Here is a 10,381-nt window from a genome sequence, read left to right on the forward strand (position 1 = left end):
ATGCCTGGCATGGGGCAGCCCCAGCATTGCCCCACACTACAGCATCAACGCAGACATGGGCACCTGCACCCACAGGTACCACCACCCCATATGGTGGGTGATTGGCTCTGTTTGCTTTAAGGGGGCTACTGAGATAACACTTCAGGGAGTTGAGCCATTTGTTTTATGTCCCTGTGAGTGGAGGAATCTAGGCAAGAGGTTCAGGACACCTAGGCAGGAAGGGGAGTGTGGTGTCAGCCAAGGAGTCCTCTCTTGTTGTGCCATGCTCCTCTCAAGTTAATGTCACACAGGCCCAAAGTCATAGTAAACAGAGGATTACACAGCCAGGCACAAGGTTTAAATGGGCTTTTTGGGGGGTCATTGACACTCTCTGTTCTTTCCCCTCTCCCAGCTCCATTAAGGAGGATGGGAAGACAAATGTGGTGTGGTAGTGATGTAGTTAAACTTGCTGCTGGCACCAGAGGCCTCAAATTAGCACATCTGAGGAACAGAGACTTCAAAGTGAGGTATGTGGGCCCATTACAACTCTCATCAATACTTGCCCTTGTTCAACATTCGAATGCAGTAAAACTACAATTGCAAACAGTATCTGATGTGTTGGTTAACCAACTTATGTGATGCATCTATGATGATAAATTCACAGTGTGTTGCTTTTGCACCGACTCTGTGCCTCCAAACTAGCCTCAAAAGCACAACCGTGCTCCCTTATGGCAGCAGGGATGTTGTAAATGTGATTGAGCTTCCTGCCCCAGGTCTAAAAAGAGGTTCTATGAACCAACACAATTGTTTAACGGTGACAGCCCTGAATTTGTGCCAAGCTTCAATGCTAGAGCACACTATGAAGCTATCCAAAGAGGACAGTCTTATTGTGGGCATTATTTATTTTTCATTATTTGTATGAAGGGTTTTTTTTGGTTGTTCTTTATCTTGTTGTTGTTGTTGCTTTTCTTAAATACAGAGAACAACTGTCATCTTGGATTTCTTGCTTGCTTTCAAGTGCTTTCTTTCAAATTATTTTCTTGCCTAGTAAAAAAAGTAAAAAGAAATAGTGAGACACCAAGCAGTCCTAGTTCTTGTGTGTTTTGGAAGTGAAGGCAGAAGAATGTACAAAGCCAGGTCAGCTAGCTGTGTATTTGCATTTTGCTTGAACACTCACACGCTTTGTTGGTGGCAGGGGTGTGTGTGTGGGTAGTACTTTAAAATTGCTCTTGACAACATGATACAGACATGATCCAGCTGGGAGAATGACTCAGAAAGCGTCATCCTCATTTCCTGATGCTGAAAGTACATCTGACTAGGATAATCCCCCTCCCCCTAGTAATTATTATATTAGGTTCAGCCTTTAGGTAGAATGGATTGTTTTAAAGAGGCAAGCTGGATGCCCTTCCTTTGTCTGGGACAGCTGGACTTCCAGACCTCACATTTATGTCCTCAGAGACAGTGATAGGCAAGCAACTCCTCTTTCTAAATAGCTCAGGAGGCACTTGTTTCTCTTCCAGGAATTGCCACATCCTTTATCTTGTATGCAAGGTTTTAAGGGTCTGAACTTGTATGGCTATGGAGAACATGGTGGTGCCATGTGTGAGCAATAATATCTCATGTTTTATAAGATAACTGACTGTCTGAGCATCCCACAACATCTGACTGTAACAACACTGTTAAAATCTTTTGTTACAATCCCAAAAATGACTATGATGGCAAAAACTGTAATTTTATTAGCTCTGAGGTTTAGGGAGAGTTGCAGACTGCAAAGGCACTTTTCAATCTAATTTTTGTAGTAGGTACAAAGCAATGCTATAGGCAAAGCCTTCCTTCTCTTATGTTCCTGTACCCTTGATATGTCCAGTTCAAACAGTGACGTGCACATAGAGGGGAGGTGAACAAACAGAAGAGTGACAGCTTCATTAGCTCAGTGCACAGAAAAATAAATATCTGTATAATATAATAATACAAATATTCAAATACAATATTCAATTACAAATAATACAAATATTCTTGAGCTTGCTTAATAAACAGTTGGTTTAGGCCATGCATGTAACCTAAGTGATGATATTCACTTCATAAAGCCCATGTAGGACTTTATGAAGGACCAGGGAGGACTGGTAAATTTCAGAGGGAAGTAAAAATTGAATAATTTTTTTAAGAAATTGGTCTAGGGAGGAACTCTGAACAGAGTTCATCTCTCAAAAGCTCCAGCCTTGCCCTTGCAATGCAAGAAAATTAAAGCTCTATTCTTGCTGTTTGTTGTAATGAAGGGCCTTGGACTCATTTTGTATATGAACTGTAGGCAAATCTAACAGTCATTTAAAATTTTGAAATATTCACTTTGTAAACATTTGCTACTTTATGTTTGTACTTATTTATTCTGAAGCTTGAGATTTGCATTGGATTACTTTCTCGTGTGTATCCTGAAGATCAAGAAGAGCATAAATTATTTTGCATTTTAAATAAAGAGAAAACACTAATCTCTAGAGGAGGAAAAAGGCATTTTTATATTTCAAGAAGAAAAGGAATGAAGCAAAGCCACACATAAAAAATACTAAAGCACTGAATTACTATCAGGAAATTCTGCATTCTCATATCATCAGATTATTCCTCCTTTGTTTCATCTATCACAATGTAAACTTTATAAAAAGAACAGATGGTTTTTAAAATTCATATTTATTTAAAATGAATTAATTTGTGATCTTTAGGCAAGGAGTTTCATTTCTTTTGTTACTTTTTGATAATGTCTAATTTAGCTTGATTCTCTGATAAAAATGAAATGTAGTGTAGTCAAGGAAAAAAGGAAATAAGAGAATGGTGAGAACATGCACAAACTGAACAACGCCATCTTCATTATACTGTTGCTTTTAATATTTCAGTTTTGGTTTGCATTAGGAATTTCAATTTCCTAAGTTTTTCTTTCTGTTTTGTTTTGTTTTCCTTTTTTACATTGGCTTTTATAAATAGAAGTTTATTAAACACAATGGTCTGTATCTTTTTAACCAGCTATTTAGTCATAATGAGAACTGGAAATGAGCACGACCCAAAGGAATTATGGCAGCATGTCGCGCACTGAGTGTTCTTTCTGACTGATTTCCGTGGAAGATTTAGCATATTCCAAGCAATTCAGGTGAAAGCAAAACAAAACAAAACAAAACAAAACCTTACACTGCACTGTCTTCATTATAAGAAGTGTTTGGAGCATCTGTGAAATGGCTTAATAAAGAGGCAAACTAGAGTTGCCTTCTGCCTGACGTGAGTACTCTCAGAATATATTCCTGTTTTATATTTTCAGTTTGTTTTGCCTGTTAAAATGTCACGACGTTGCGTAGCATTGTGAGTTCTTACGCGTTCTCCTGTCAATCTCATTCACACAAAGCTATGGAAAGTTGATTTGCATTATACAACAAGTTTATTTCTTTCTGTATTTTAGCAAAAACAAAATAGCGGAGCTGCTTAAACTTTAAGTGATACACATTTTAACTCCTTTCTGTAGTTTAGAGTTGTGAGAAAGGATGAGAATTTTTCAGGAAAGTGATTACTGGGTTAAGTGACAAATGAGAACTAGAAGATTTGTACAACAAGTACAATAGGAACAAATCAGGGACGTGGATGAAGAAGAACAGTACTAATTGAAGTGAAAAAAAAATAGATTCTGATAATTTTATGAAAAGTACAACTTTTCATGGTAACTTGTAGTAAATGATGTTCATTCTCAGTCCTACATTCTGTGTTGACTGCATTAATTTATGAAGTGGAATCAAAAAATTTGTTCAGAAATACTTCTAGGAAAAAACATGATAATAGTTCAGTCTAATGCCCAGAAAAATTGCAAACCAATACCGCTTACATCTTTTTGAAATGTATGATATTTATCAGTAGCCTGATTATTTTTGTGGTTGAGAACTTAATGCTATTTACTTTGCTTGCATCATCTAACTTGTTTATAAACACAAACTTCATGTAAGGCAGGCAAACAGTGAACCATCTGGTTAAATTGAGTCAGATGTAGAATAACAAACCACTCTATCCTTAATCAGGAAAAAAGAAATAAAACATTTTTCATACACCTCATTTGGCTAATTTCTAAGGTAGTAATGACCAAGATTGTCAGAGAAAGATCAGAAGTAAAGAAAACAAAGCACAAGTTTTGAGATGATCATGAATCTCTCTGAAACACTTCAACAGCATCAAGATGGGCCCAATGAATTTATGATTTCTGTAAATGCCATGCCCATCTTGTGATTAGGGAGAGATGTTACTGAAATAAATCCAAATATACTTTTTCTTCCAAAATGAAGGCATATTTTTTTTCCTTCTTACAGAGAAATGGAGGAGAAAGAGAAAAGAGGAAGGCCAGCAAAAATCACCCTGGTAACTAATGCTTCTTTATTTTTCCTCAAAATTGATTACATTTTTAAAGTAATTTTACAGTCAATCAGAAAATGTAAGCCACTGACATTCTTTTCCACCTGGACATAAAGAAACACTTGTTATTGTTGTTGTTTGTTTGTTTGTTTTTTGACTCTGAGGGTGACAGTGCACTGTGAGAGGATGCACAGAGAGGCTGTGGCATCTCCCTTCTTGGAGCTGTTCAGAACTTCATCTAGATGATGTCCCCAGGCAGCCAGCTCTGGGTGTCCCTGCTTGAGCAGGTGTGTTGGACCAGATGGCCTCCAGAGGTCCCTTTAAACCTCAACCATTCTGTGATTTTGCAATTCATGAAAGAAAATTCATATTTTCTGTGATTCTCTTTTTTGTAAGTTACTATTTAGGAATTTAGTAGTCTCACTGAAATAACACTTTTTTTTTTTTTTTTTTAACCAGGTTTGCTCCATGTCATTTATGAAGTCATTTTTTATGATTGAGAATATATCAGATGTTCAAAGATATCATATCTGGTTTGAGCATTTGAAGAGGAGGAATGAAAAATGGAGAGAGATCTAAGTCTAATAATCATTATTGACCAAGAGGTAAATGGCCTCTCTTTTCAAGCACATTGCAGTAATAAAGGAAACACAGTAAGCTGAATTTTAGTAACAGTATATGGAGTCCTGTACAAAGGAGTCCTAGAATTTTTCTAGGTGAAACAATGTGTTTCAATTCACTGGCTGTTTTGGGAAAGGATATTTTATAATATTATTCTAAAACTAAGCACTCTTGGAATGTGTATTTCACAGGAGTGAAGTGCTATCACTTAAAAAAACTAAATCATATGGGTGCTCATTCTACAGGTGTCTTATTTTAGGAACTCATAGGAAACCAAATGAGGAACAATGTATTTGTACCTTAATTTTAAGCGTGCTTTTAGCAGAGGCTCTTCTGCTAATGTACGAGACACCCAAAATATGCTCAACTAACCATGAAAATTATTGTCTAAGTATTGTTGAACAGAAAACAAAGGATGCAGACACTGAAATGACTGAAAGAATATACTTCCCACAAGAGTCTCTCAACTTTTTAGGTTTCCTTTTAGGATTAGTTTTTCTCCTCCCATAGTGAAACCTACGCAACCGCCATGTAATTTTACACACTATATTTAGAAAGCCTACTAAATCAAGAATTAACAAATAATCAGAGAAAAGTTCTGTGATAAAAGCATTTGTGAATTTTAAGACTTTTGTAATATTGATTGAATAGGGAAGAATGTTTGTCTTGATTTCAAGCTGCTAGCCTATGGCCTTTTACGCTTCACCTTTATTGAGCAGAACAAGGTATTTTTCATCAGTGATAAATTGAAAGCTTGTCCTTCTAGATGACATCTAAAGATAGAGATGAAACTGTAGTGATGATAAATTACTTAGTCAGTTTCCACTTTAATTACATTTTATATTTATAATATTCTGCCTTATTCAGAGGGAAAAAAAGAAAACAACACACAACAACAACAAAAAACAACAATACAGAATTTAGTAATCAAGTAATGCACTTATTGTTTGACTAATCCCAAACAATATTCTTGAATAACTTTAAGTCTGATTTATGTGTTTTGTGTTTAGCATATCAAGGTCATTCCTGTATGCTGTTTTTGTATTCTAGACATTTGAAGTATGATATGTTTTGTTTTAGTACCTGGATCTTATAATTTCTATTCAGCTTATTTGAAGCTACAGTTAACACTAAGATAGTTTAGGGGATGTTGCCCCACAATGTGGGGTTGGTTTATTTTCACATTATTTATGCACTGAAATTTCTGAAAAAAAAATGTATATCCAAAGGGAATTATGTAAAACATGATCAAATATGAAGCAAGCTAATTCCTAAATGATGAATGTATATTCCTTGAAGTTACTAAAAGACATCAGAAAGAGTAAATTGTCTCAGTTCCATGAGATAGATTTCCCCCTTGTGAAGCACATCCAGAAGTGAATTGCTCATGAAAATTGGACTAATGACAGGAGCCACATGTAAGAGGCTGAAGATACCAAGGGTGTTGGAATAGATCATGAGTTAGATGACTGCTTCTGTTTCAAAGGTCCAGTTATTTCAGATGTCCCATATGTCTTTGTGGATCCTTCTGTTAGTCCTTTTGTGCTAGAAATAACTTTGGGGAATAACTACTGAACTTGCTGGGGATATTCTGGTACTCTGCAATTGTTTGGCTGAGTGCTGTCCACATTCACTCATGTGGAGGGAGGTATTTCTCAGCATTAATTAAAAAAAAATAAAAATGGAAGCAGTCTCATTAGTTGGTATGGATACTATGCTGACGTATTATTTGGTATGTTTCTGAATTTGTGCATACTTGTTATATGTATATTGATCAAATTTTGCATGTGTAAACAGGTTAGTGTTTTCAAAGCTGTTCAGTAGGTGTTGCTGGCATATACCCATAAAATTGAATGTCATGGGTACACCAAAGTTAATTCATAGACTCTCAGATATAGTTCTTATGGCCAGACAAATCTGATGTTGATGTTCCTGTTTTTGTGGCAGATGGCTCATACAAAAAATCCTTTTGTGAGGAAAATACTTTAATTCCTGAAAAAAAATCTCTCTGTTCTAAGATACTCAATTGGTGCTATGCCTCAGTGGTGGATAGTTTCCCATATCATTTTGTCGGGATGTGTTATTATCAATAACATTTTACAGCTTAAAGTCTGGGCTTTCTCAGCATCAACAGTTGAGCAGCCGGTTACAGCCACTTGTTATACCTTGTCAGATTACCTCCAAGTTCAGTTGTGTGATTTACATGCTTTCTGCACAGTTATGTAAATGTCTCACACATAACAATAGTTATGTGCTGTAATTCTGTAAACTCTTAGCTTTCCTTACTTACTGACATGACATTGTGAATGCTTTCAGTGTCTCAACAAAACATTTTTTTTTCTTTACAGAGTGGGCATATTTCTTGTACCAGTTTACTGATCTGTCTCTATTTCTTCAGTGCTCCCAGGCCCCACCTGGTGTAGATGGATGCCATATTCAGGTAGCTGGCTTATTATCAGGCAGCGTGGAGGCAGCACCCAGGCCTAAGCAGCTCAGCGAGAGGCTGTGAGCTCTGCTACAGAGAGTGAAGAATGAGAAGAAAACCTTCAGCGATGCCAATGGGATGTCTCTGGAAAGTACACAGAAGATTTCTGATTGTTTTAATTAGTGTTTCTGGAAGGCTAATGTAATGTCCCTAAAGAACAAACTAAGTGTTAGGCTGATGAAAGTTATGGCATGTTAAAAAGTACCAGAGATGCAGAGCTTCAATATCTTTTTCTCCCTAAAGCTGCAGTGCTGACAGATGCTATGAGGATACACATACTGGATTTCTTCTCAGTATACTTAAATTAGGCAAAGATTAGAAAACAACAAAAAGACTGCTTAAAAGCAGTACTGGAGCTTGATAAAAAGAAGTATGAAGGCATTTAATGAATAATACATTACTTATTAATTTTAGGCAAATGGATGAGCATTACAAGCTAGCCACACTCACAGTAGGGTATTAGTTCTGCCTGCAAAACTGCCCTCCTCAAACTCCTGGCATAGCTGTCATTTAAAATTGAAGGTGCTTCAGTTTTTAGCCTAAAAAACACCACAAGCAGCTCAGACCTGTGAATGCTGTCCCTGGGAACGATATTGCCAAGCTCAACTCTTTTTTTCAATTCTTCTTCTTTTCATTAGGACCTTAAAGCCAAGCATATACCTTTGATACCAGAGTAATTCCAGTGAGGTTTGTGGAGCTTGTCTGACTTACAAAAGCTGATAGTCTGTTACAGCTTGTCAAATAGGCAACCATGTTGAAATGGCAAAAGCTGCAATTAGAGATTTTGTTGTGTAAGGATCGGTGGGTGTTATAGAGAGACCAGAGAATACACAACTGCTGGGCCTCACAGTCTGCAGCCTGGAGAGACAACATCTTATATTTACCTAATGATCTGCTTAATACCCAACTTAGATACACATAAACAGCGCTTAAAACATTTATCCCAGCATTCAGGCTTCATTACAGCTTTTTTTCTTTTCTTTTCTTTTCTTTTCTTTTCTTTTCTTTTCTTTTCTTTTCTTTTCTTTTCTTTTCTTTTCTTTTCTTTTCTTTTCTTTTCTGTTCTGTTCTGTTCTGTTCTGTTCTGTTCTGTTCTGTTCTTTTCTGTTCTCTCTTCTCTTCTCTTCTCTCTTCTCTTCTCTTCTCTTCTCTTCTCTTCTCTTCTCTTCTCTTCTCTTCTCTTCTCTTCTCTTCTCTTCTCTTCTCTTCTCTTCTCTTCTCTTCTCTTCTCTTCTCTTCTCTTCTCTTCTCTTCTCTCTTCTTTTTTTTTTTTTCCTATAATAAACAAGGGAATTGAGTTAATATAAAGGAGTAAATTTCTTTCACACCTTGAACTTGCATCTTAATAACTCCATCTGCAGCTGCTTCCTGAGATCAAAATAAACCTGCTCTTTAGGAGCTTGAACGTCATAGAGTATTAAGATTATGTTTCTGTTTAGCTCTCTGAATTCTGACTCTAGAAGGAAGATTTGGACCCAGTGGGAGAAGATACATGAATTTTGTAGCAAGAGTGCACGTTCTTGAGTATGTGTGTGTTAATACCTGCCAGTGATTATCTTTATGAATTTCTCTGTGTGCACAGTGGTGATGCATAATATTAATCTTTCCTCTGTAAGGTTCTTATAAATTAATGTCATTTACACTGAATGAAAATCCTCCCCTTTGAACTTTTCTTTTTTTTTTTTTTTTTTCTGTGCTTTAATTAGGTGCAAAAACAAAAGGACTTTACTGAGTTATTGGAGGAAATAGTTGTTGAACTTCTGCAGAAGCTGCAGTTCTGCAAGGCTTCTCATATGTTACCTCCGTTGATCTACTGCGTTCTATTCCTAGCTTCAAATTCTGAAGCAGAACATGCAGCAGTAGGATCCAGCTGTTTATTTAAATCATTTTTATTTGTTTTTCTCTTCTCTAATATGCGTGCCCTCTCTCAAGGCCCTGCATAGTTATGGTTATATTTTAGTGACTTAAATTCTGCATGCATCCTTCATGTCTTGTGTTGCCTGTTGGCTGGAAGGATTTTTTTTTGGCAACCAGCTGATAGGTAATATTAGACACAGGAACACAAGCAGAATTTGAGCTCTCTTCATGAAACATTTTCTGTACCTAGAGTTTGGAGGTTTGCTATTCTGTAAGTTATGAAAAATGCACATACAATTTGAATTTGGGCCCCTCGCTACAAGAAGGACATCGAGGTGCTTGAGCGGGTCCAAAGAAGGGCGACGAAGCTGGTGAGGGGCCTGGAGAGCAAGTCCTATGAGGAGCGGCTGAAGGAGCTGGGCTTGTTCAGCCTGGAGAAGAGGAGGCTCAGGGGTGACCTTATTGCTCTGTATAAGTACATTAAAGGAGGCTGTAGCGAGGTGGGGGTTGGCCTGTTCTCCCATGTGCCTGGTGACAGGACGAGGGGGAATGGGCTGAAGTTACGCCAGGGGAGTTTTAGGTTAGATGTTAGGAAGAATTTCTTTACTGAAAGGGTTGTGAGGCATTGGAACGGGCTGCCCAGGGAGGTGGTGGAGTCACCATCCCTGGAAGTCTTCAAAAGACGTTTAGATGTAGAGCTTAGGGATATGGTTTAGTGGGGACTGTTAGTGTTAGGTCAGAGGTTGGACTCGATGATCTTGAGGTCTCTTCCAACCTAGAAAATTCTGTGATTCTGTGAATAGATCTGCAGTGTTTCTAATCCATTATAGTAAAAGTAAATGCGTACTGTTTTGTGCTTGCACCTACTCATCTCAAGTAAAGGAAAACCTCAGCAAGATCATATTCTTTGGCTTGGCATATTACAGAGGCTTAAGGTCTTAGAAGTAAGGAGTACCAAGAAGTCAGCTCTTAGATCTCCATGGAAATTATCCTGGTTGCAATTTTCTAACTCTGAACAACTCCATAACACTAAGATTTTATCTCTGACTTCCCACCCCAAATCAG

This window comes from Anas acuta, chromosome 2 (assembly GCF_963932015.1).
Source record: "Anas acuta chromosome 2, bAnaAcu1.1, whole genome shotgun sequence".
NCBI classification, from domain to species: domain Eukaryota; kingdom Metazoa; phylum Chordata; class Aves; order Anseriformes; family Anatidae; genus Anas; species Anas acuta.